The following is a 27,343-nucleotide window of genomic DNA, read 5'->3' on the forward strand; positions in this document are numbered from 1 at the left end:
GGAGGAATAATGAAGATGGTGTTAGTATGATCCTTTAGTATAAGCTTGTTCAACACAGAACTATTGACATTTTAAGCCAGATAATTCTGTTGCAAGGAGCTGTCCTGTGCATTGTTGAATATTTAGTATCTTGGTGTCAGTAGTATATGTCACCAGTCACGACAGCCATCTCTAGACATTGCCAGACATCTCCTGGAAGGGGCAAAAATCACCCTTAGTTGAAGACCACTGCTTTAGTACATTATAGTCAGTGACTCACAATGCTGTGTTTTAGCTTTGTATGGTAGTCATCTTGCAAACATGTCCAATTCTAAATGCATAGCTTTCAGTTCAACAAGATGGAATCTTTACAGTTCTAGAGTTCTTACATCACAATTAAAAATAATATTATGAAACCAGAATTAGAAGACTAAAATCATTAGATGTTTACTTAGCCAAGCATGTGAAATCCTAACACGATATTTTTCTAGGGGTTATATACTTTGAGAGCCTTGTTTTATTAAAATCTTATTCAATTGTACTCTCAAATTAAAAACTTAGTGGTTCAACTATTTTTTTAAAAGATATAGTTATGGGAATCTTAATGCCACAGAAGACTCTAACTCAGTGGCAAGAGCTAATAGTCTTTTGGTGACACATGGAAACTTACATGAGGCACATTTAATGAGATCAATTCTAGTTTTATAGGAAGCTGAGAGCAACAGAGAGAAAAAAAGTGTTGTTCTTGTGTCCTTTGGTGATGGTACTTGACATTTTGGTGTAAATTATTATAACAGTATATTGGTTTAATGTTCCCTTAATATCTGTAGTTTAACCAAATTTTCTGAAAATGGGAAGAATATGTTCTCTCTGTCACTATAACGCTAAGAAATGGTATTTCAAAATCACTTTACTCATACATGAGTAGATCTTCTAAAGCGGTATTTTGCTATGCTATGGTACATGGGAAGACTTCAAATTGCAAAAATTTACCTAGACATTTGACTCATATATGATGTCATTAATAAGATTATTTTTTTTAAATTCTATTTTACTGGTATTACTTACCTTACTTACTTAAAGGCTTCCTACCTGTTGAATATAGTTCAAATGAAGCCAATATTACTTGTAAAATAGAGCTTTTGTGTCACTCTCCTGTTCGGGAATATTTAAGGACTTCCAATTCTCTCAAAAATAAAATTCTAACTCTTTTTCATGGCATTAGAAGTCCTCTACTAACTGGCTGCAGTCAACCTTTTTACGTTTATCTCCATTACTTCCATTTGCCCTGTCCCCATGTCATATTCCAACCACAGTGAACTAGGTGGCTCAGGGTATCCTTGCACTTTTTTGCTTCCATTACTCTTCTCGTGTTATGATCTCTACCCCTTATAATTCTAATCCACCCTTAAAAATCATTTCTTCCATGAAACTTCCCCAAATTTCCTCAGCTGTAATTAAACTCTCTCTTTTTATTTATAGTGCTTAGAAAGCACTAGAATAGTGGTTTTCAAACTATCTGGGGGAAGAGCTAGATTTATTTTTTTAATTTCCAATTCATCACAAGCCAATATGTGTCCTCCTATCCATGGAGATCCTGCCACATGAAACTTAACATACATATTTGATAATATCCAAAGCATTCTATACCCCATTCAATGAGACAAGTTCACTTGCTCACACATTTGGATGTTACAGCAATGTCTGATTGCTGTAAAAGTTTCTCAACAATTACTTGCAATGTCTGTACTTGTCTTGTTGCGATCTGATGATATTGGTCCACAGACCACACTTCACATAGCACTGCCTTAGACTCTAAGCTCCATAAGGACAGAACCTAGAGCTGCTGTTTTTCATCATCATAATTCCAGCACCTGGCATTGCCCATCACATAGTAAGCACATTTATTACATGTAGAGGTTCTGTAAGTAACAGTACCTGCCTCCAAAGTAGCTTGAAGCAGATCTTGATCATAGTTTTAGCACCTATAGAATACTCATGGCTGGGCGCGGTGGCTCACGCCTGTAATCCTAGCTCTCTGGGAGGCCGAGGCGGGCGGATTGCTCGAGGTCAGGAGTTCGAAACCAGCCTGAGCAAGAGCGAGACCCCGTCTCTACTATAAAATAGAAAGAAATTAATTGGCCAACTAATATATATACAAAAAAAAATTAGCCGGGCATGGTGGCGAATGCCTGTAGTCCCAGCTACTCGAGAGGCTGAGGTAGGAGGATTGCTTGAGCCAGGAGTTTGAGGTTGCTATGAGCTAGGCTGACGCCATGGCACTCACTCTAGCCTGGGCAACAAAGCGAGACTCTGTCTCAAAAAAAAAAAAAAAAAAAAAAAAAAAAAAGAATACTCATGCCTAACCTATATCAGAAAATAGTAATAAATGAGAATATCAGACTGATTTATATTAAAAGTAGGTGCCCTTTAGTATAAAATCTACTAAAATGAAATATAACCCTAGCTTCCTATTGCTGGTATGACCTTTATAAATGAGGATCATTTGATCAATGATTTATTTTTCTTTCACTAGAAAGCTGCAAAAATTCACTTAACTCAAGTTCACTTCCGTAAAATAAGGGGACCTTAAAAGAAATCTAAAACAATTAGCGTGTTAAATGGCAGTGTTGTCTGAGAGAAATGTGTTCCTAGGACAAGAAAACCCCACAAAAACAAAACTATATTTAAAACCAGGATGAGTTTCTTTTATGCAGCTCAAGGGAATACATTGAAACTCTTAAACAGTCTGAAATTGTATTTCTGGAAATGAGAATCACATGGAGTTAATTTAGCATCTACCAATGTAATTTCTACTGGGAAAAACACCTGGGACATGAGTAAAATTTTTCAAAATTTAAAATGTAAGATATTTAGACAAAAGTACCTGACAGTACAATTTGAACGTATCTCTAACTTTCAGTAGTTCAAGAGTGTCTTTCTTAAATGGTAAGAAGTCGCAGTTGCATGCTCATAGTTTTCATTGAATGTTTCATTATATTAAAGTTAGCAGCCAAGAAAAACAAGGTCATTTACTATATGTTTTTCCCACCCTTATTAGCCATTTACTTTTCCATGGAACATTTGTTATTTCTGGGAAACATATGGCATATGACCAGAACCATAATTAGTAACAGTTTGATGTTATAGGAATTCAAAATTTAGTAATTTCTAGTTTTATTAGTGGCTTCCTGTGAAATATAAAAGCAGTAAATACAGATCCTAAGGGTACATTCTGGAGTCACGCTTTACATATATTAACTTATTTAGTCATTGTAGTAACAGATGAGAAAAAGGCACAAAGACATTAATTTACTCAAAGTCACTTAAATGGAAATTGTGCAGTGAGGATTCACCCTAGGGAGTCTGGCTCCAGGGTCTGTGTTATAATGTTAATACAGCAGTGTCTCTTGTGCAATATTGCTCTTCTAAAGAGATGAAAACTTCTGGAATTCCATTGGTAGCATCCAGATGAGGAGGTTATTTTCTTGCAGACTATTTCTGTCTAATGCTTACTTAGCTGGGAAATGCTGGGTATCCGGGGAATGCTGGGTAGTCAGGGAATGCTGGGTAACTGGGGAGAGGGGCAAGAAGTCATCAGCAGCTCATCCTGAGCAACTTTCTAGCATCTGTAAACAGAACAGTTATCCCAGAATCTGGGACTGGCCTTCAGTGTTGGTCACTGTCACACAAGATCCTTCAAATCAGTATTATCTTTGAATCAGAAAGAGGAATATTTGTATTTTGCTCCAAATCTTTAAGTATATTTAAAATTTACTATTTTTTAGCACTCACTAAATATACATATACAGGAGCTAAGAGAAGACATATCAGGTAAATAATGTTGGTTATTTAATAGTTTATTTTTTTATGTAAGACTTGAAGACTTTGTAGGGGATTGGGTTAACAGAGAACCCTTAGACTTTTTAATAGGAGATTTACCACTGAGTTCTCATACATGTCTCAGCCAGGGCACAGGGGTGGGGTACTCATTTCTGCTACTTGCTCAGGCTGATTATTCAAAGAAGTAATGCAAAGCATCTCATCAATATCAACATATAGCTTTTCCCATTTTGTGTTACTAATGCAGTTATTAAGGACTGAAATTGCAATATTGCTTAGCAACATGCATAATAGTATTTACTACTATCTTATTCGAGTATTATATTTGAGCAGCAGCAGCAGCAGTAAGTAGTTTGTCTTGTCAACATCCTGGTGGGTACTTTCATTTTCCTTTTCATCCAGCATTGCGTGTATCATCCACTGCTATGATAATAACCAAAGTGCTTAGTGTGTGGCTTGACATGGGGTAGGTTTAGGTATACTCCCCGAAGTCCAAATAACAACCCAGAAAGCTAGCATTAGCCCAGTCTAGAACCAAAAGAAAACGAGGCAGAAGGTAAGAAAAGGGAGTAAAGGATTCCTACAATTCTCATGTTCTAGATGAGGCTTCTAAAAATATGCCACAGTGGTGATGTCACCCTGTGAGATGCAGGGACTTGCTGTAATACTGTTGAGGCCACTTGTTTTGTTGTCTCTAGTCTTTCAGGTAACAACTAGAGTCCATAATAACCCAAAGTGAACATAATCTCTATTTCCTCCTAATGAAAGGCAACACTTTCACTCATGACAGTGCTAGCCCTCCCTGTCATTTATACTTCGTCTTGTGTGCAGGAGAATGAATTGGTGTTTGGGAGAATTTGAGCTGGATGGACTTCCACCCATGTCCTCCTTTCTTCTCCAAATTAGAATCCCAACTGGCATCTGAGAACTCTGGCATTCCCTTACTATTTTCCCTTTTTCTCCACAGTCATCCTGGCTTGACTGATCTCTTAACTCCTGGTATTCTAATTTGACTTCTGCTCTGAGAAGAGCAAGAAATCTCAGGAGTTAGGGCCATCTTGCAAGAAAGACTGTTTCTAAAGAGACAGTTTTAAGAATGATTAAATTTGTCTAAGAACAATTTCAAGAAGAGAGAGGGGCCAACCTTCCCTTGTACAAACAATGGGGGAAGAATCAGTTTGCCACTAGAACAGAGGCAGTCCTTTCACCCTGGAGGGGAGAGATGTTCCACTTGGGATTGTCATGCAGTGATTGATGTCCTTCCACTCCAAGACACGTGCAGGTGCTTCGGGGATTTGAATCAGTAACCGGATGGTTTAATTCTTTGTCCTTCCTGGAGAGGGGTCCTGAATGTGTACATCTTCCTCGTGCAGTTTCAGCTTTTTATGCTTTCCACATCCTTGGCTTTGCTTTTACTTTGTTGTGTCCTAGAATCACTAATTAATTATGGACCTCGTTCCTTCTATGCACTCGCTAACTGGGTGTTTTGAAAAATTGCTCCATGCTGGTTTAGATAATGAGAAGAAAATGAAAAGGCTGAGAGATGCTGGGAAAGACAGAGAGACCACAATGGTCATGGAAGTACAGCAAAAAACACCTGACATATCCGTTACCCCAGTAACCAGGGAGGGGGACAGTCAGTTACTGGGGCAGAGAGGTTAAAAAAAATACAACTCATGATGAAAGGGACAGAATCTCAGTGAGAGATGTGCTGCAAAATAAAAAAAGAAAAAAGAAAGGGACAGGCTCATCAGGAGGGCGTATTTTTGAGGAGAACATTTGTGGGGCGGGCAACCCTGGCTGGAGGGTGCACTGGCTGGGCAGCCCTGGCTAGCCAGTGCCTCCTGTGGGGTAGGGACATCCCTGCACGCAGGGCTGGGACTGTGGAGTCCAGCATCCTGACATCTGTGTCTGGACTTCTTTCCTAGCTGTGGGATATGGAACAAATGACTTTACCTCTCTGATCAGCCAGTTCTTCATCTGTGACATGAAAAATAATCGTACTTGTCATAGAGTCGTGGTAAGGAATAGCGAGATCAAGTTGGTTAGAGTGTCTAGACGACTTCCTGGCATATAGCAAACTCTCAGTACCAGCTAGTCATTATTATTATACATTTATGTGGTCAATTTAATGATGTCATGATAATAAATTATTATTAACATAGGTAATGGGCTTAGCCTGGCACAGGTCAGGATTTACAATACATTGTAGAAGAGTCACTGTTCCCATTCCTTCCTCTCCACTCTCTTTCTGGCCAGTTATTTTCTCCCCTTATGTCCTCCCCTTCATCTGTTCTACTTAGGGAAAGGAAAGGAATTAAAAATTGGATCAGAAAAGTGCAGCTGTTCAGCTGGGGGCCTCTGATTATTGGGCTAGAGCGGGCGTGTGGGAAATGCTAAAAGAGGCCACCAGACCACGGCTAACCAGGTAACCCACAGAAGCCATTCCCAGTGCATATTCTACCATCCTGTGCCACTACTTATTTGGCATTTAGAAATAGGTAGTTTGCAATATCATAATCTAGATTTTATCCACCATTAAAATGTAAACCTCCACGATGGCAAAAATTGTTACCTCTTTTATTCATTGCTAATTCTTCAGTGTCTAGAGACAGCTCCACCTTTGGACTGAACCTCCTGAAAGTTCTCAAACTGGCCTACAAGTCCGGACACAATCTCCCCTACCCCATGCTACCTCTCTGATTTTATCTCATACTACTCTCTTAAATCTAGCTAGATATAATCAGAAATAGATATGACTTTTGGGGCATCAGAAAGACTTATCCAGAAGCAACAATGTAATAGGAAGATTCAGAATAAGTAAAGTCTGAGGTTCAAGTTCTAGTTCTGCCACTGCTCCCTAGGGTGCTGTTGGGCCAAATCATGTGACCTCTCTAGGCGTTAGCCTCTAAACTGAAATGGTTTTGGACCAGGGTGCTTCTAATTGTGAATTTAATGACAATCATATCCTTGGTTATAGCATAATATAAATTTTATTTATCCATTCAGAAACATTTCTACGTACTTTTGGTCCCTGGTGTGAAATTGTGAATCCTAGTGTGGTGAATCACAGGGTAACAGCTGCTTTCCCACCATCTACCCCCACTCAGGACTTTGTGAAGGAGGAGGCAGTAGAGCCAGAAGCTGACATCATGTCCCACTCTTCCCAGTTCCAAGTCATTTCCATTAAACAGCATTTTCCCAAGCGTTAGTCATTCATGCCCCATCTCCATGATTTTTACCGTGTCACATTCTACCTATGCTATTTTTTACTTAACATCTTTCTTTAAACAACTCCCTCATTATATTTGAACTTACACTTGCCCTACGCAGCAGTAATAGTTGTGAATAGTGGTGAAATTGGATATTCCAGATATATTTTTTTCTAATGAACATTAAAATAAATATACAACCATAATCCACCGTAACTATGAACTGCCTTGAGTCTCTAGTAACACTAGTGCTTTGACTTCTACGCTTTGGGAAACACCTCCATGAAGCTGGTGGGCAGAGCCTTGGAGGTTTCACTGCCCTCAGGGATCTTCCTCTGAGTAGTCTTGGACCTTGGGAGGAAGGGCATGAGGGCTCCCCTTCTAAGGCATTGGGGATTGTTTGCTTCATTTTAGTTTTGAATGTGGTACAGAAGTGACTAAGCCTTCCCTTTGAAGGAAAGGCCAAGGGGAGCTGGAAAGAGGCAAGAAAGATATTAATGTTTTACTGGCTTGGGAAATAGGAGTCCATGGAGAGGAAAGGGCTGAAGAAGAAGAGCAATTAGCTGGAGTGAACTGAAGTAGCAGAAAGGCAAGAAGGGTGGTGTGGGAACTACTGGAGGGACATGCGGCTGCTCGCGGAAGCAGGGCCTCAAATGGAAGGCGAGAGACTTTGCAGAGCTCCTCGTCTCCGTTGCATTTGGGACTTTTGGACTCTCTCTCACTCATGGTGTGAGAGCTGGTTAGGCACATCTGAGGGCAGTGCTTGAAGGTCCAACGCGATGGTGTTCTGTGCACTTCCTGCTGTGGGTTCATTCTCTGTGCAGTTAGCCCCTCATTGGCGCGCATGGCTTGGCATGGAAGATGCATCTAATGCTACTGGACAGAAAGAGTGAGAAATGATTCTAGATTTTCTCTAGCCTCTTTTCATACCTCTTTAAGAAAGGGAAAGACTGTATCCTTTGTCATAATACAGATCTGATCGACTCAGGCCCACATATCTGCAAGGGTCCGTCAAACTTAAATTGTGAATATTTTTTGTTTAAAATCTGAATTCCAGAGGATTAAAATATCTCTGTTTGGGAACATCTCCCCTGGCACACAGCTGAAGTAAGTGCCTGCAGATGGTCACAGCCCTGTTGGGGGGATTGTGCTGGGGTCCAGCGAGCATTGTACTAGGCCCCTGTGAACGCTGATGAGTTCTAATCTTGTAGAATTTTGATGAGGGGGAGGGAGGTATGTTAGGAGCCAAGTCAGCTGCAGAAAGACCAATTGGGAAAAACTTCTATATTGTTTTGCATTTTTCCAGATTTTTTCTATTTAAAAATAGTGCCCACTAAGAGGGAGTGCTTGTACGATTTCCACCCTTTCCAAAAGAGGACGGGGGCCTGGGAGGCTCTGAGGAGATTGGGTACGGCCCACACATCAGAGAGAACAAACTCAGCTGAAAGACAAGAAGCTCTTTGTTAAGCTATGCGAAGAATGCTATTGATTATCCTTTCCTGGGATGAATTTAGGAAAAACCCAAGAATTAGATTGCACTCAAAGCACATGCAATGCAGTCTCATATACTGTTCTTCTAAAACCTCAACGAGGATATTTATAATAAGGTTTTGGTTTCTTTCCAAACTTGAGGGAACACTCATCCGAATTACATTTTTCAGGTCAATTTCTGCCAGATGTTGTTTAGATAACTTATAAAAATTTTTTGTTTCTTCTTTCTTCTTCTTCTTCTTTGGTCAGAGGACTATCCCTAGAAGGTCTCCTTGTCCTCATTCCCTATTTATTTTCTCTTCTCCATTTTACTCTTGGGTCTCATTAGAGGCTGACCCATGGACACAATCTTATTTCTCCAGACCTTTTCCTCCAAAACAAACAAACAAGCATACTACGTTTGACCAGGTCATGACTGTCTCAAGTCTTTGACCAAATCAAACCTTTGCCTAGAATCCATGAGTCTCAGCAGCAGGGGTGGGTTGGCCTCTTGCAGAAGAGAATTCATCCCATGGTGTCGTCCACTGAGTTAAAGAAAGTCTGACAGCCCATCTCGCCACCCTTGGCTGCTTCCCAAAATGGTTCAAGCAAAGTAATGACTTAAATCATTGGACCAGAAAAAAAATCAGATTCTTAAGTGCACTTTCTTTTATGTGATTTTGATTCTTATTTATTTGTTGCCTATGAACTTTATGTGAACAAAGAGATTCTGGTGAGTATATGTACAGACAAATCACTATTTAACAGAATCCCTTAAGATAAAACAGAAACTATGGGAAAATATTTTCTTATTAGGCATTTGTTCTATCCATCCTCTGAAACAGTCATTTCTAGCACTGCTCTTGGGTAGGGAAAAGAGTCGTTTTTCTGTGTATCTGAACCACTGATGCAATCACAATTCTGTTGGAGGTGGGAAGATTTTGTATTTGAGGTAAAGGAGATCATGGAAGGCTGAGTTGGAAACATCGCAACACCTAATTCACTCCTCTCTTCTGGGGAATTAGTATTGTGCCCATGCTGATGAACTGGTACATTTTCTGTTTTTAATTTCCTCAACTTTCAAACTTTAGAATAACATATTATGGTGTCTGTTTCCTGGGAACAGAAAACACATGTAAATATTTGAGAAATTTGATACAGAGAAATTTAGTCTGAAGCTTGTCAAAAATATGCATGAAATCAAGCCCCAATAAAATGTTCCTTATTGCATCTGGTTTATCATGATTTAATTAAATCATTCTTTATAGCATACTCCTGAAGGATTTTATAACTAATACATAAGTGGGTGGGTTACTTAAATACTGCTGTACTATCAATACCTAGACTTTTGGTCACTGCACAGACATAATGCTTAAAAACTAGACTACATGTATCAACATTGTCTTAAGTCTTTCATTAAGACAGGACCGTTTGAGCCTGTATTGCTATAAATTAATATTTGAAGGTCCTGAGGCAAGCATACAGATGGAAGCCTGTAGCCCCTCACCTTCTCTTCCTTCCCATCCCTGGCTCCTCATGACAGCACTCCCAGGCAATCAGGCTGTATTAGTTTCCTGTAGCTGCTGTAACAAAGTAATGCAAATGTAGTGGCCTAAAACAATGCCAATTAATTATCTTGTAATTCTGAAGGTCAGAGGCTAAAATCAAAGGGCTGCATTCCTTCTGGATTCCCTTGCCTTTCTCAGCTGCTAGAGACTGCCTCCAACTCCTTGGTTCATGGCCCCCTTCTCTCATCACTCCAGCCTCTTGCTTCCCTCATCCCACCTCCTACTATTGACTCTAACCCTCCTGCCTCTCTTGTAAGGATTCTTGTAACAGCATTGAGCCCATCCAGATAATCCAGGATGACCTTCCCATCCTAAGATGCTTAACATAATCACATCTGGAAAGTCTCTTTGCCATGGAGGGTAACATACTCATAGGTTCTGGGGACTAGGATGTGGATATCTTTGGGAGGCCGAGCACAGTTGTGAACTCTCTAGTCCTACATTTTCCGGCTCCACCCTCTACCCTCCCTGCCTCCTATGCTAAAGTTGCTTTGTTTGCCCGTGGGAGGACCTACCCAATCAAGGGATCACATTTTGTCTTCCTTTATTCAGGATAGAAAAAAATTATAAGTACTCTTTGTCCCTCTAGAAAATTGGAACAATCCTATCATGTCACATACAATATGGTTTTTCTTGTCAAATCTATAAAGATGCTGTTTCTTGTTACCTTAGAATGCCTGGCTCACTCTCTCTCTCCAGGTTCCTCTCATTTGCTCTCTTGACATTGGAGATTCTACGCTTCTAGGGAGGCATCCATGAGTAATCCTCCAACCCTGGTCAGAGCTGGCATTCCATCACCATGCATGGTGGCTTTGGTTGGTCACAGCCCTACTTTGTTCTTGGTTGTTGATATCCTTGTATAGCAAGTAGATGCATTTTCATACACCGTTAGCATCTTGGAAAGAAAATAGAGCTCAGAGCTCCACAGGTGACTTGAAGCAAAAAGCTCTGTGTTCTCTGGAGCACTGTGTAGTGGCAGTAGACTCACTTCATGTGTATTATGTCTCTTGTAAGGTTGACTGAGCTTAGCTAAAATGATATACAGTATGTAAAAATGCTTTCAAAAGTATATAACACTATTTGATTGCTGATTAATGTAGTCCAGTTCTCTGTTCTGCATGTTTGAATCACTTCAGGACCTTTTAAAAAAAAAAAACACTCATGCCCAGGCTCCCGACCCCCTGAAACTCTGACTTCTTTGCTCAAGGATGGAGACTGGACATCAGTATTTTTAAAAATGTGCCTCTTCAGGTGCCAAAACCACCACCCTGGTTTGCTCATTCTTGCCAACTAAATCTTCCCCAAACACTCACACGACTCACCCCTGCATTTCATCCAGATGTTCGTCAAATATCACGGTCTCACAGAGTCCTTCCTTCACCCCTCTGTCTGAAATAGTCCTCTCCACCCTTGCCGGTAGCTCTCTATGCCCTCAAAATGCTTTTGTGTTTTTCAAAGCTTTTAACCTGGCGTGATATTCATATGCAGAATGGTAAGGAATTGAATGCCATTCCATGCAGGAACGGGACCTGCGCTCCCAAGGAGCCATCCACATTGCCATCCCCCTATTATTTTAAGCATACCAGCCACAGGATGGAATGCTAGCCTAAATCCTCCTGGCTGGTGGGAAAAAGCAGACCATGATAGAGGAAGCCTGTTTTTCTTTTTATTTTTTTTGTGTTTTTTTTTTAAGTGAGAAAGATGGTTTTAAGCTATTCCAAGAAGAAAGGGAAGGGGATACAATCTTTCTAAAAACTGAAAGCAAATTTTTGGCAGAGGCCAAGTTGGCAAATGGAAAGAAACCTTATCCCTGCAGTTACAGAACCAATATCAAGATTGAATGGGTAAATCTGGTTGGTCAAAGAAAAACCTCAAGGTTGATAAAAAAATAAACTCACGAGTGAGATATGCTGCGATCTTCTTCCATCCTACACTTCACACCGTGAGAACAATTTTCGGATGAAAGGAAGTGAGAAGGTTCTGGAGTGAGGGGGAGGCTTGGGAGGCAGGTGGGAGTTCTGAGAGGCAAGCATGGCAGTGTGGATACCAGGCTACAGCGTCAGCCTGCTTGGAACTTGAAGAGTAGCTATGAGGACTTCTGCACTCGACTTTCCTTCCTATAAGGTGAGGATGACGGGAGCTCCTGGCTCATCAAGTTGGTGTGAGGATTAGGAGAAATAACATGTAAAAGTTTGGAGAAGAGCCCTGGGGAAATAGCACATGCTTAACAAATGTTTATTATCAAAAAGTAGTGAACGACCAGAGAAAGCTGCAAAAAGTTTTCTTTTAGTCACATAGCACTAATCCCTGGGAACCAGGAACAGGGCATGTGACCTGACTTTGAATCTCCCCCAAATGCTGGAAGCGTTTTCTGTGTGTCCCTGTTAGAGAAAACTAGTGTTAGATTAAATACTAAATGACGGTAATCAGAGTTAGTGAAAAATGTACACAGCTGTACTTGGGTGTTTGTCGTTTTTTAAAATTTCAATCAAAATTGAGTTCCTTCTTTATTATGCTATCAGAAATTAGTCACTAGTAAATATTTGCCTATAATGGGAATAGTTTACTTTTAGGAAAAAAAAGCATAGTAAAGTGAAGCACATGCTAAATATTTTCTAACTTTTGTCCAAGACTCAAAAAGATCAAGCCAAAGAAAGGCTTCATGAGTCATAATTAAGAAAATACTCTTCATTTGGAACCAGCTCCTCAAAAGGCTTTGTGTAGCCTCAAAGGGATAACTTGGTTAGGGGAAATCCTCTAAGTCCCAGAAAATGTCACAATTGCCACAAGTAGTTATTAATTATTGTGTAGATTTAATTTATTTTGTAACTGTGTTCTTGAAAAACTGCCTGAAACAAATTTTTATAATTTTATTCATTTCTCCATTAACTTACATTGTAACATTTGTGAAACATTGTCTTTGCTTCTGATTGATTTTAATTCTTGGTAACTTCTAATTTTTTGTCAGACATGGTAGTTAAAAACCTGTAAATGAATACCTGAAATGCAACAGTCTTGTTTACTACTTAAGGGCAACCTAGAGATGAATCCTTTTGCAAATTTGAGGAATTTTTTTTTTTTTTTGTAATCATGGCTATATAACTGAGATGATAAAGGATTACAAATTCTTTGAGGGCAAGGAGTATATCTTCTGTCTACCACAGCACTGTACAGTGAGAAAAGTTAGCACCTGGACATGAAGCCAAGACTTGGGAACATCTGCAGCCTTGACAACTAACTTACGTGGATGAGGCCCCTACTTTTGGTGAACGCTAATTATCTCATCTGCTTTTATATCTCAGGGACCCATAGAATCTCAAATGGAATCATGTATGTGAGAAATGCAACCAAATATGAGAGGACACAATAGAAACCTAAGGTTATCTTTACAGCAGGTACTCAACACATAGCTGTCTAATGATTCGTTACCATTGAATGTATTTGTTCTTTTAGATTGCAAATTTCATATGTTTACTTTCCTTGAAGTAGAGCACTTGTATACTCTGGTAAGCTTTTTTGTTTTTGTTTTGTTTTTTAAAATGTCACACATATGGTCTTAAAATACTTATTTTGGTTTGCTCAGTCTATGTCTTCCAGGTTTTTCATCAGTTTTTCATTCCCTCTGCTCCTCCCATCCGTATGTTCAATCCGTTTTTTCGGCATTTCTGTGTATATTGTGCTCTGACAGCTAGAGCCACAGTGGTCTACCCGGGTGGCATGAAAAACCCCATTGACCCAGAGAGTGGCATGAATTTAATGAGCTCCACCATGAACTTCCCCTGGGCCAGGGATGTCTCAGTCTCTTGTCCCCTCAGCCCTACTGACAACTCAGGCCAGGAGGAGCAAAGTCTCCTATATTAGTTTCCTTTTGCTGCTATAACAAATTACTACAAACTTAATGATTTACAAATGTATTATCTTTTAAAGTTCTGGAAGTCATAAGTCCAGACTGAGACTCACTGGGCTGAAATCAATGTGTGGACAGGGCCGATTCCCTCTAGAGACTCCAGGGGGGAATCTTTTCCTTGCTTTTCCGCGCGTAGAGGAGTGATGTGTTTTGAGACTTATGACCTTGGTTTTTAATGCAATTTACTTAACTGTAAGTTCATATAATTTAATTTTTAATAATGGCTGTGTTTAACAATCAGGTCAAAAAATTTCTGAAAATTTAACAGCTTTCAGGAGACAGTACAAGGCAGTTACAGCCCACCACTGCCCCCGTATTTCTAAATAATCTGCTTTACTGCTGTTTCTTGGTTTTTCAATTTTGACATTACCTTTTTATAAGGGAAGATGAAGATTCAGCTTTTTAGGAACTGCCCCTTCTGACCACCCAGATCTCCCTCAGTTCTCCAGTGCAAACTTTCTCTTCTCCCCCACATCCTCCCAATTAACAATTTAATAATTGTGGGTTAAAACAATATTACTATTTATGTTATTATTGTTGCCTCACTATGGTTAACATGAGCCGCGTGGTTGCATGTGATATGATTACATTTCCTTTCTTGTCCAACTGTTTTTATTCTTTTGGACTTAATTGCCAATGTCTATGATTGAGTTAAACCATCCTATCAGCAGGGTTCGCCATTTCTACTACTTTCTGTTAGTTTTCTACTAGTTTCTTCTTTGCATGTGTCTTGGAGCTGTCCTTATGGAGCTCTCTGCTCTCCTATTTCAAGCAGTATTGATTGTTCTCCAGATCCGCTGTATAATTCCATTCTGAGAATCCACGTCATCATCATCTTGGGAAGAGTCTTCCCTTCTTTCTTGTGTAGGATGTCCTCTGTGGCTCTCATGTCTTCATCTTTCCTGGTTTTCATCCTTGTTTTTGCTGAATGTAACCCCCATAGTTTCCTTAGAAAACATCTTGAGAAAGGGTGCATCATAGGCAATTTTGAATACTTGCATATATGAAAATTTATCATAATCTAATTATTGATTTAGAGCTTAGCTTTGTATACAGTTGTTCACTGGATATCATTTCCCCATAGCATTCTGAAGACGACTTTCCATTGCCTTCTGCCTTTCATTGAAGATGACATTTCATTGTCCAATGTTGCTTTTGAAAAGTTTCAAAAATGCAATTCTGATTTTTAAGCGTTTTTAAAAAAATAACCTATTATTTTTCTCTAGAAACTTTGGAATCTTCTCTTTATCTCTGGCATTCTAAAAATTTGACAATGATGTGCCTTACTGAGGTCTTTTTTCATTTACAGTGCCAAGCCTATGGGTACATGGGCACATTCAGTCTGGAAACCTGTGCCTTTCACGTTGGGAAATGTGCTTATATTATTGTTTTAGAAACTTCTTACTCTCTGATATTTTCTCTTCTGGAATCTCTATCATTGCATATTGGACTTCTTGGTTTGATGCTCTACTCTTTTTATCCTTTCTCTTCATTCCTCTTCTCTTTGTCTTCCTCCCTTTCTCCTCTTTCTTTTTATATTATGTGTGGGGAGATTTCCTAAATTGTATCTTCAGAGTCATTTATTAAATTTTAAAAATTTCTGCTATCATATTTTTAGTTTCTAGGATCTCTTTGTTGATTTACAATGGATCCTAATTTAGCCTCTTCTTGTTTCATGGATATAATATCTCATCTTGCTTTTCTGAGGCTATTGTATTTGTCTTCAAGTTTCCTTCGCCCCTGACATTTTTTGTTTCTTCCAAGTTCATTTTTCCTCTGGTTTTGTTGCTTGTCTTTCACTAGAGACTGTTCTCAAATGTCTGATAATTCTCAGTTTTCCATTCATAATTAAGTGCGAGACATGGAAAAGCTCATTAGAAGCTCTATGTACAGGAATGCAGTTCCTTGGGATTCTCTGTAGGGCTGTCAACCAGATACTGGTTCGTTTTGTAGTGGGACCCATAAATATCTGCCCTGCCATCTTTTTCCTGGGGCTATTCTCTTTGTCCCAAGAGAAATCTTCTAATTTCTTGCCAGGCTGCTGACATTCTAGATGCTGTGTATAGGATGGAAGCTGTGAATCCCATTTTCAGCCTCTTGTCTGACTCCCACTCTTTGCTGTGCCTTTCCTGCAGAACCTCTCTGATTCAGTCTCTAGTGAGCAAACCTCCAGGCTCCTGCTGGGGTAGGGGAGGTAGTTTCCTGGCAGTAGGTAGGGAAGAGTGTATTGGAACAAATACGCTTTCTAACTACCTTTCTATCACTCTCTTTTCACCTCATCTTTATCTTTAGAGGTATCTGGTGCCTCTAGTTCCTTAGTTTTTTCTGGTTTCTGAGAGGAAAATCATTAACTTCAATTTCTGCAGGTGGTTATTTTCGGTTTTTCTGTAAATACAAACACTCACGAAACTGCTTTCCATTTTCTGAAATTTTGTTTTTATCTCTCTTTTGATGTTCTCTTTTCTTCATCTTCTTTGCTCTGTGGATTTAAATTTTTATATTCCTTTACTGTCTTTTTGTTAGGGTTTTGGCAGGGAAAAAATACCAGTGGGTTTATTCAACTTACTGTTTTTGACATAAATTTGTTTGTATGGTTTTAAGGGTTTTTTTTTTCTTTTTTGCTCTCCAAAAATAACAAATTGATATATATCCCATCAACAATGTCAGTGTCCGTTACCCTGCATGCTTGCTAACATTTGGTATTATAATTATATATTTGTATCTTTGCTAATTTTTCAGGAACAATATCCCATTGCCAGGGTGACCTGGTTTGCCTATGGCTGAGGAGGTTTCTGGGATGTGGAATATTCAGAGCTAAATCTAGGAAAGTCCTGAGTAGACCAAACCAAGCTCATCACCCTAATTGCTTTAATTTAATTGACTTACTATGCTTTCTCCCAAACTCTTTGAAGCTGAAGTAATTATTGACACTGAAAGAAAAAGAACTATATCTTCTTCTGTTTTCACTTCCATTTCCTCCATCTGCTTCAACAAACACCAGACTTTGGCTTGCCACACTTTTATGCATGCAAATCTCTGCCTCCTTTTCTTTCTTAGATAGTGGAGCAAGTTGGAGGTGCTGTTGGGAGGGTGATAGCAGAGTGGATGGTATTCACAGAGAAATCTGAAGCAAGTATTGTATTATTTCTTTGGGCCTTGTGCTTGAAGCCTAGACATCGGTGAAAATTTGGAGTTCTGTAGGAGAGAGAAGTCAGAATGTCTTTAGTGAGTAGATACGTGCATCTGTGTCTTCTTGGCTGTGTCCATGTTAGGCTGTGCTTGGGCTGGGAGCCATGTTGGAAATTCACCGTGCCAAAGAGAAACTGAGGAGTTGTGCTCCCAGACAAGTCTTATCGAAACTCTCTTGAACTATGAATCAGAAAGCAGACAGAATTAGAGGAGGAATAAGGATAATGAAAGCTAAAATTTAAAGCAAATCTTAGCATCCTATTTATTCACTGTGTTGCTATGACACAACCTTATCATGGCAGCGCTTGGCTTGGTAGTGTCTTCATCTCCTTACTCCTTTGACACTTGGAAATCGAGGTGAAAGAGCTCACAGCCTGTTGGGGAAGTCATATATATAATATACCTGGGATATTAGGGAAGTTCTGTAAGTATAAGCACACTGGAAGGAGTAATTTACTTGGGGTGTAGGGAGGGAGTGAAGGTAGACAAGGCTTTATTAAAGCGTAGACATCTGAATGGTTCCTAATGGAAAAGCAGGAATTTTCCAGGAGATGAAGGAGCAAGAACATCATAAGGAATCTGTATGTGTCATGATGCAGCGCTGTGAACTGCTGTGATGTGTTGGGGACAGTGTCTGGCTGGGTGGAGAGTAGCAAACTATGGGGCGGCGTATGTAGAATGACCCTGGGTTCCAGGGGCTCCTGTATACCTTGGAGAGGGGGAGGATTTTCTACCATAGAGAATTAGTTTTGGGCTCATTAATTATACCATAAGTTTTCATATTTACATAAATAAATTGTGATATTTTAGCTCACCTAGACCAGTAGTTTTTAATTTTTTTCTTAATAACAGAACTCCCTTCTCAAATAAAAACTTACACATAAGCCCATATAGAAACATATATGATCAAAGCTTGTAGTTGATGGTGGGGCTTAGATCACATTCTTCACCTTGTGCTGTTTGTAAGGTGCCTCCATGGGACCCCTAGTGTCTTGCAAAGATGAGCTTGAAACCCAGTGACTCAGCCTGAGATGAAACCCTGAGGATGTCACAGCAAGAAGTGTGAGTGCTCAAGAAGATATGGACATTTGATCATCTCTGGACTTTAGATAAAGGAAGGGAAAAATGATTCCTAAGACCTTTTATTTAAAAACAAATCCCATGCATCAGCAATACAAAAGACATTTAAGAGCATCAGGCTTCCAGGACACCACCGTCTTTTTTATTTCTACTTTTCCGGCTCCTCATTATCTGTTCTGGGGACCATCCCCTTTCCCTCTGACTTATTTCTTATGTTTTGTGTTTTCTCTACACTCGTGATGTCATGTTCCACCCGTCCACTGGTGACTCTCATCTTCCTTCTCAGGCCCTGATGTGTCTCTATCTGGATGTGCCATAGTCATCGTAAACTTTCTTATTACTCCATCCTCTAAACCTGAGTTTCCATTTCTTGAGTGTATCCGTTTCTCTGCATACAGCAGACTGTTTCTGTCAGGATACACTGTATTGTGCTGCTATAACAAATAGCCCCCCAAATCTCAGTGCAACTGAAATCTTATTGCAATTGAAATTTATTTCTCAGCCACATGAAATCCACTGTGGGTCCCGAGGATACTCTGGAGTAGATCAGCATTCCAGGATGCTTCTCATCTTATGACGCTTCATTTTCAAGAAAAGATAAGACTGGGGATCTCACATCACCATTCAAATGCTCTAGCCTGAAAGCAACACAAGTCACTTCTGCTCATAACTCATTGTCCAGAGCTAGTCATGTAGTCCTACCCCACAGCAAGGGGGATGGATATTATCCTATGTGCCTAGAGGAGAGAAGAACCAGAAACAGGGAGAAGAGAGAAGATTCTACGATATCCCACCCAGGTAGTTAGGATCATGCTAAGTTCCTCTTCCACTTGCTACATGTGCAGTCACCTAGCCCAGTGTCATTGCTACTCGCCTCCTCTAAACATCTCCTCTAGCCATCTCTGTTCCATCCCAGAACCACTGCCTTCATTTTGTCCCTTGTCATTTTTCACCTCCATCACTATCTTTTCTTAACAAGGACACCTGCCTCCCATTCGGTTCTCTTCTCATTCACCCTCCAACTGCCTCCAGCGATATCTAGAGTGTGTAAGCAGCTCCCGTCTCCTTCACTAGCAACTCTCTTCCCTATCTGTGGCCTTCCATGATCTGACCCCCCGCTTATCTGTCTAGCCTCGTTTCTCATCACGTTCCCACGTGTTCCAGCCAGGCGCAGTAGCTAGAAGATCTTGGAACAGGACCTGTGTACTCTCTCTCCATCACTGTGCAACTACTGCTCTCCCTGTTAGGGGTGCCAGTCCGTGTGATGCCTGACACTTCCTCCTCTTTCACACTCAGCTTCCGCACTGTCTCCGAGGGCCTTCCCTGGCTCCTCCCCCTCCTCCCCAGCAACCTCATCAGGAGGCTGTGACCCAGGTGTCCAAGCCCTGTGCTCACTTCTAACCCGGCCCGCTCCTGCAGTATCTGTGTGGGCATGCCAGTCTCTCCCCGCTGGACCAGTGCCTGGCTGCGTCACTGACCCCAGTATCCCAGCACCTCGTAGTGCTTGCTACGTTGTAGATGCTCACTAAGGTTTATTGGGTAAGATGAATGAATGAATAGTGTAAATTCCTAAATGAGTGATTCACATACACAGTCTTTGACCTTATGAACTCTTTTAAAAAGCCATATGATGGCATAACAAAGAGTGTGAGGTGGGGAACCTGCAGCCTTAAAGCCACATGTGGCCTTCTAGGTCCTTAAGTGTGGCCTGTCGACTGAATCCAAATTTTATAGAACAAATCCTTTTAAAAAGGGATGCAGCAGAGAAAGACAAAGCTTTTCTTGCCTCCTTTGGTGCTTAAAAAGGAACAATCTTTAAATCAGAAGGCTGCAGGTTTCCCTACCCCTGACTGGGAGACTAGAAAAACAATATGTTTATTTAGCAGTAAAATGCAATTTTGAATTTCAGTAAACTATTGATCAGTTTCTGATCTCATGCTAGAAGGAATAAAGCATCCAGAAAAAGAAATGGGTCGGAGGCGAGGCCAGGAAAATTAGACAATAGAATAGTAAAATGCAAGATACGAAGGGAAGAAGAAAGGCAGTGAGTGGAATAGAAAAAGCGTGGTGGCGGTAGAGAAGAGAGCGTGGGAGCTTTCTGTCTCATGCACCTTGGGAACGCAGTTCTCCTCCAAAATGCTGTTTGGTGTCTTAGGTTGCAAGTAACCAAATTGCTTGAAACCAGATTGGCAGTACAGTGAAACGGTTGTCACCATGGAAATCATTTGATCTGTTCAAAGGAGCTGCTTGTACTCAGGCACCAGCACGCATCTCCCGGCCAGCAGCTGTGTGCACTCCGGGTGCAGGCCCAAAGGCCGACCCCAGGCGGCACCTGTTACCATATTTCAGACAGCTCAGAGAGACCAAAGGGAATGCTTTCATCTTTTTGAGTAAACAACAAGCAGAACGAGAGGTTTCACTTTTTTAATGTATTTTATATCCCTCATCTTATGGAGCTCAAACCAGCTCTTGGGCCAAAGCAGATGTGACACTTCTGATTTATAATCCTCGAAGCAGCAGTTGTTCCTAAAAGTCCCTTTTTTCTTCTCTGTGTCTCATGCGGTGGCCCCTGGGTCAAACAGGCCTCTCCCATGACTTTTGATGTGTAAGGGATTGTGTTTCAGATGGGTTTGGTTTTCTTAGCTTCACACTGGGTTGGTGGAAGTAAGGCTGAATGGGATGTGTGGGGGGAGGGACAGAGGGGTCCCTTGGGGAGGCTTAAACAGATGGAAGTTAATTGTCTCTCGAGCTTTCGAGCTTCGTTCCACACCCAGCTGCTCCTTGTCTGCCTGTCGGCAAAGAACAAGCACCAGCTCCCCAGAGACTGCTCTTAACTTTGCACTGGGTCACCCACCAAAAGCCTACAGATCAACTTAGTTCAGTCAAAATTAGAAAAGTAGTCATTTGTTTCTTCTTGTGCATAGGAGGAACCATTTGCTTTCCTCTTTCAAAGTTGCCCAGGTCTTGTAGAGGGTTATCAACACCAGGAAAAAAATAACATCATAATAAGCTTAAATCTCATTTCCACATAAAGCCATTAGATTTTAGTGCTGGGACATTTTGATCCCTCTGTCTTTTAGGCTCTGCCACACACACACACACACACACACACACACACACACACACACACACACACACACAAATTGATCATGAAGCTTTCTTATTTCTTCCCATTTGTTTTTGTGGGATCTTTTAATCTAAAATGTCTTCGCATTCCAGGAAGCTCAAGCCCAAGTGAGAAATATTAATATATCTGCCATAGAGAAAGTTGCAAAGCTGTCCTGGTCAGATTTTCTTGAGCTTGTTTTTTAAAAAAAAACAAAAACAAAAACAAAAAACAACCTAAAACACTTATTTTGCATGTAACTAAATGCTTAATAGTATTGGAAGCACTTTATGGATGTCAATTTATTTCATGCTCATAAAACCCTATGAGATAGGTACCGTGTTTCCCCGAAAATAGGACAGGGTCTTATATTTATTTTTCCTCAAGAAGACACCCTAGGGCTTATTTTCAGGGGATGTGTTATTTACCCCTCAAAGCCTCAGCTTGCAGCACGCACAGGATGGCCGGGAGCTGACAGGGGGAGCTGACCTTGTTGGTGGGGCTGCCCGCACCTTTCTGATCCCCTCTGGGATAGTAGCTGTCATGATGGGGCAGATGAAAAGGGCTGCTCGTCGTCTTTACCGCTCTGCAACGAAATGCATGGGTTGTGCAGATACACTGCGTAGCCACTCCCATCACTAGGTCTTATTTTCGGGGTAGGGCTTATATTGTGCAAATGCTTAGAAATCCTGCTAGGGCTTATTTTATGGGTAGGTCTTATTTTCGGGGAAACACGGTACTAATATTACTTTCATTTTACAGATGAAGAAGCTGAGGCAAAGACAGGTTAAATGACAGCTAGTGAGGGATGGAGCCAGGGTTTGGATATGGGCAATCTGATTCTAACGTGCATATTCCTAACTACTGTGTGATGCCGCCTTGCCAGCAACTTGTCTTCCAAATCAACACTCCAGATCGGAGGATGTAGACTGACCCACAGTTGTTTTGTATGGCCCCTACACAATTCAGAAACTTTAAAAAATGTGTATAGAAAATGGGAATACCAAACACCTTTAGGCTCGTGTTCCCACTTGGCAGCAACAGCAGAGCATCGGTCAGCTGTTTGGATGAAGGTCCCGCTCTGCGGTTTGGACAGTCCCCACCGCTGCGGACCCCAGGGTCCAGGTGAGTTTCCTGTCTGACTCAGGGCAGCTTTTGAGCTCATCACCTCTATTCTAGCTGATGTACGTATGGACACTGCTCCAGTAGCAAGGGCCTGCTCCAAAATGCCGTCCTCGATCTTCTACACACCCAGTTTACTCATTTCTCCCTGTAACTGGACTTCTGGCAAGTTATGTCTAATGGTTGACCTGTCCCAAAGATAAAGGCTGAATGGGAGTGAGCCACTAGCTCTGGCCTGGGACCCCACACCCCCACTGTTTTGGTGGAGGTTCTGGCCAATGGCTGATGTCGTGGGTTGGTTTGCCAGAGCCAGAACTGGATCACAGCACAAGCCAAACCTGCACCTGGTGGTGAAAGGCAAGTTTTGAAGGTCAAACCAGCCCTAGGTCTGGGAGACCAATGGCCTCACGGAGGCCAGAAGTTCAGAGTTGGGCACAGAAAGAGGAGAATAAGAGAGTAAAAAGAATGTAATACAGTGTAGCACGTCAGGAGGAACTCCAATCAGTCTGGATAAAATGCCCTTGAGAAAGTTACTTAATATCTGCTGCATTTACACTTTCTTATCCATATGTCTCAGTGTGTTCAGGCTGCCATAACAAAATACCGTAAACCAGGTAATTTACAAGTAATAGAAATTTATTGCTCATAGTCCTGGAGGCTGGGAAGTCCTAGATCAAGGTACCAACAGACTCAGTGTCTGGTGAGGACCTACCTGTTCCTCATTCTTGCGCATCCTCACATGACAGAAGGGGTGAACACTCCGTCCTCATTAATGGACACACCCTTCAACCTCTTTTCTTATATAAGGGCGCTAATCCCATTCATGAAGGCAGAACCCTCGTGACTTAATTACTTCCTGAAAAGCTCCAACTCTTAATACCACTACAATGGGGATTAGGTTTCAACATGAATTTTGGAGGGACACATTCAAACCGTAGCACCTTACAATAAAATCAAAGCTCCAGCCTTATGGAGTTGCCGTAGGGATTAAATGAGGTAATGTACTCGAAGTGCTCAGGAAGGTGCGTGGTGTGATCATGGTAACCCAAAGCATCCAGGAGGTCTTTAGTGGCTGCTGAGAATACTGATGAGTGTTTGCAATTTGTCTACTTGCAGAGTTGGGGGTGGGGTGTGAATGATTCCAATCTCATCTCAGGGCAAATCCAAGACAGAAATAAATTATTCATGACCTTACCATTGTGTTGTCATCATTTATTTTATTTTTATTACATTTATTTATATTGAGTTGTTTTTTTATTTGTAAAAATAAATGTGATAGATGAGAGAGGTAGGGTTGACTGTGGATGATGCTGCTGAGTGTTTTTTTGTTTTTTAAGGTCAGTTAGAATGGCATATACTTCCTTCTCTCTTTACACCTTGAAATAGTGTGTGGACAATGATTTCATAGATGCTTCCAACTTCAAATGACTTACAATTTTGCATTTTGTTATTGCTTTACATCCTTTTTCCTTTGCTCCCTTTCTTCCTTATGGCAATTCACAGATTTGTCTCATCATCTAATTCAGCATTTCCTAAAATGTAAGCTAAGGAACACTAATCCCACAAGGTTCTCCAGGAATAACAAGTTTTTGTGATCAAATAAATTTGGGAAATGCTTCATATTTTATCTCCCACTTTGAGATTTGCTATCCATGTTAAAACATATGCAATACTTTGAGTGGTCTTGAAGTAAAAATACAAAAACAAAAACTTTTAGTGCAATATTTCTCAAATGCATTTTATCAGGACACTTTTCCTCTCCCAGGTAAACCCTATTAACACCCTGCTGGATCCACCTGGAGAACAGTTGATCTGGGGCTACTCATTAAATGACTTTCTAGCCTTAGAACCGGATTCATTATTGTTGCTGCTGCTTTCATTAAAGGTGTCATATTTTATATTTATAGATTTATCTAACTCCCAAAGACCTAAATTAAAAAAGAAAACCAGAAGAGCATGTTTTCTATCCTCTGCTTCACACAAACTGTGTTTAAAAGCATAAAGATAAAAAATGAGCAAGCTCACATGCAATCTACATAAAAGTTGTTCTCTGAGATTCTCGAAATTCTGTCTTCTATGTTATAATGGCTCAAGACCTAGTTATTTTGGGTTTTTGTTGTTGTTGTTGTTTGGTTTGCTTTGGTTTTGTCAAAACATTGAAGAGCCCTCCAACAACCTATGGATTTGCATATTCCTTTTCTTCCCCAAGTGGCTTTGCATTCAAGGAAAACATTAACCTAACACAAGTTCTTTAGAGTAAGTATTGTAGCATTTTGTGTTTCTCATAGGCTCTGCACATGTTTGTTCTCTTTCTCTCTCATTTCCTTACAGAAAATAAAATCTATTAGAAAGCAATTTATTCCAAATTAGGTTCATTCACACAGCAGGTAGCCAGTGTGTCCTGGTTCTCTGTGTGGGCAGCCAGCTCCTTGTATCTTGGAAGTGTCTTGGCTCAGGGTTCATCTGGGTCAGGTTTCATCTAAGGAGCGATGCAGGGTATTAGAGATCCCAAAGTAGACAGGATTGCAGATAAAGTGAGAGTTTTCCTCTGCAGGGTGGGGACTGATGCCAGGGCCTGTGACACTCCTTTGGCTCTTTTGGAAGCCTAGGTTCTCGTCAGTAACACGGGCTCCAAAGGGCAGCACTAGATCTTTCTGGGTAGCATCCAGCAGAGCTGGACTTACACATGCTCAGTCCAAAGGCCTCTTCACAGGCGACAAGGGAATGGCTCATCAGATGCGGAAAGTACTTTGAATTAATACTAAAAAATTAATAGTTTTATAATTAGTTTTACTGACTGTGGAAGAACTTCCTGAATTACATGAGCAGTTGGGAAGCTACAAGTGCCCCTGTCTTTAACGTGAATGTACTATGTTGCCCTGCTCAGAGCCTGTCCTTTGTTGTAGCTCTTTCTTTCAAATTCAGTGTCAGTCACAGCAGCAAAGATAAAAGTAGATGCTAGCTGGTCTCAGCTCTCTCATGATTCTGTTCAGGGCAGGTTTATGAAACGAATGACCCTTCCCATCACAGTTGGCTAAGTTCAGAAAGATCAGAATGCAGGAGACTCCCTTCCTATGCTAATGCAGCCAGGCAAGTTACCACCTTCATCAAACTGCATTAACTGAATTTCACTTTTGCGTGTTTTTCCTTTCCCACCGAGAAATGTGCAGGGACATGAAGACCTTTTACAGAGTAACATTATGAATAATGGGAAAAAAATTGCTTCGAGAGCACTTTACAAATTAACAGCTCCAGGTTCAGACTATATATCACCATGCAATTTGTATCGTATAAAAACCAAGGTGATCACAGATTCCCAGCACTGTTTGAATCAGATATCCAATTCTATTCATTTGTTTTAAAATTCTTAGAAGCAATGTTGTAGAACAACATTTTCCAGGCTGGATTTTACTTTTCACTTTTCTTTGTTCCTGTCAGAAACACGTATGCATTTGAAGTTAACATCATAGATTTTATGCTTTAAAATAGAAAATAGAGAAGAGACTGAGTTAGAGAAACGTTAACTTTCAAGAGCAGAGAGCAATTGAATGTTAAAAACCTTAGGACCACTTCAATCTGACTCTTCATATAAAACCCATAGGTTCTGGGAATCATGACCTCTTCTTTTCTAAACGTAATTTTCCCAAAATACTTTTTACTGAGAAGGATGTTGAAAATGGATCTTCTGAGAGGTCCAACAGCTTGTTTGTGTCAGTCTGAGCATTAATAGCTCAGCAGACCTATAGCTCAGATCTCCTAAATCCCTAAACAATACTTTTTTCGAGTTTTCTCTTGCTCCTTCACTTCTGAATTATGTCATAGCATCCAAGCCACTTCATTTTCCACCTGTCCCTTCATCTTCTCCCCATAAATTGGTGCCTGTAGCTCCTTGGACCACCGTGGAGACCCTGGGATGCCATAGGAGTGGCAAGATTGATAGCTGAGCCAATGGGCTCTCTACAGCTTATTTAACCAGAATAGCTCCACTTTTAGCTGTTTTTCTTATGATATTTTCCTAAAATAAGGGCTCCATGGCTTTAAAATGTTTTCAATCTACTACTCTCTCCCATCAAAACCACATGCTTGTCATGCTTAGCATTACTGGCCCAAATTCCTAAGTCTCTTTATATCAACTTTGGATTGTTTCTCTTTCTTCTTGAGACATTGTCTTTATTAAACTTTCACAAGGTTTGTTCCTTCTCATTTCCCTTTTACACAATAGATAAATTAATTCTCTACTATTTCCCATCCCCACCACAGACCTGAATACTTCCCAGCATCCCCTTTTTTTGTAGGATCCCTGTTTCTTATGAGCTTAAATGCATGAGTTAAAGTGTCTTATTTCAAGATCCCTAAGTTCAGCCTCATACCTCAACTCTACCCTCTCTTCCCTGATCTAAATCTTTCTGAAACAGTTACTCAGAATGCCTGGGTAACTGGTGTTCCACTGCTGTTGCCCTTCAGGTCCCTTGGGTCCCTCATTCACCCAGGAGCTATGTCTGTTTCATATATTCACAACTATGCCATAAGCTCCTTGAGGCAAGAAACATGCTTTGTATTTTCCATCTTCTCATCTTGCACTACCCTTTAACATGGTAGGTGTATTACTTAACAATTTAATTGGCTAAAGAGAACACGGACTTTGAAATGATGGCTAAATAAGTAAATTAGGGTTTTCTCTTTCTCACCTAATCAGCGGTCTAAAAGTGGGCAGTCGGAGCTGGCCTGACAGCCATGGTGCCATCAGGGACCCAGGCACCTCTGTCCTCTCCAGCATCCTTAGCATTTGCTTATCATCTGTGGCCCCAAGATGGATAAGCTCCTTCTAGCATTATGTAAGGATCCTACCAAAGAGGAAAGAAAGGGA

At 40.7% G+C, this 27,343-nt stretch overlaps 1 protein-coding gene across 7 annotated transcripts in view; it reads left to right on the forward strand.

The window, feature by feature from the left end:
- NCALD (neurocalcin delta) overlaps positions 1–27,343 on the forward strand; it is a 410,511-nt gene that overhangs the window by 237,643 nt on the left and 145,525 nt on the right. The gene's annotated exons all lie outside the window — the stretch shown is intronic.

The sequence above is a fragment of the Microcebus murinus genome, chromosome 7 (genome assembly GCF_040939455.1).
Source record: "Microcebus murinus isolate Inina chromosome 7, M.murinus_Inina_mat1.0, whole genome shotgun sequence".
Taxonomy (NCBI): domain Eukaryota; kingdom Metazoa; phylum Chordata; class Mammalia; order Primates; family Cheirogaleidae; genus Microcebus; species Microcebus murinus.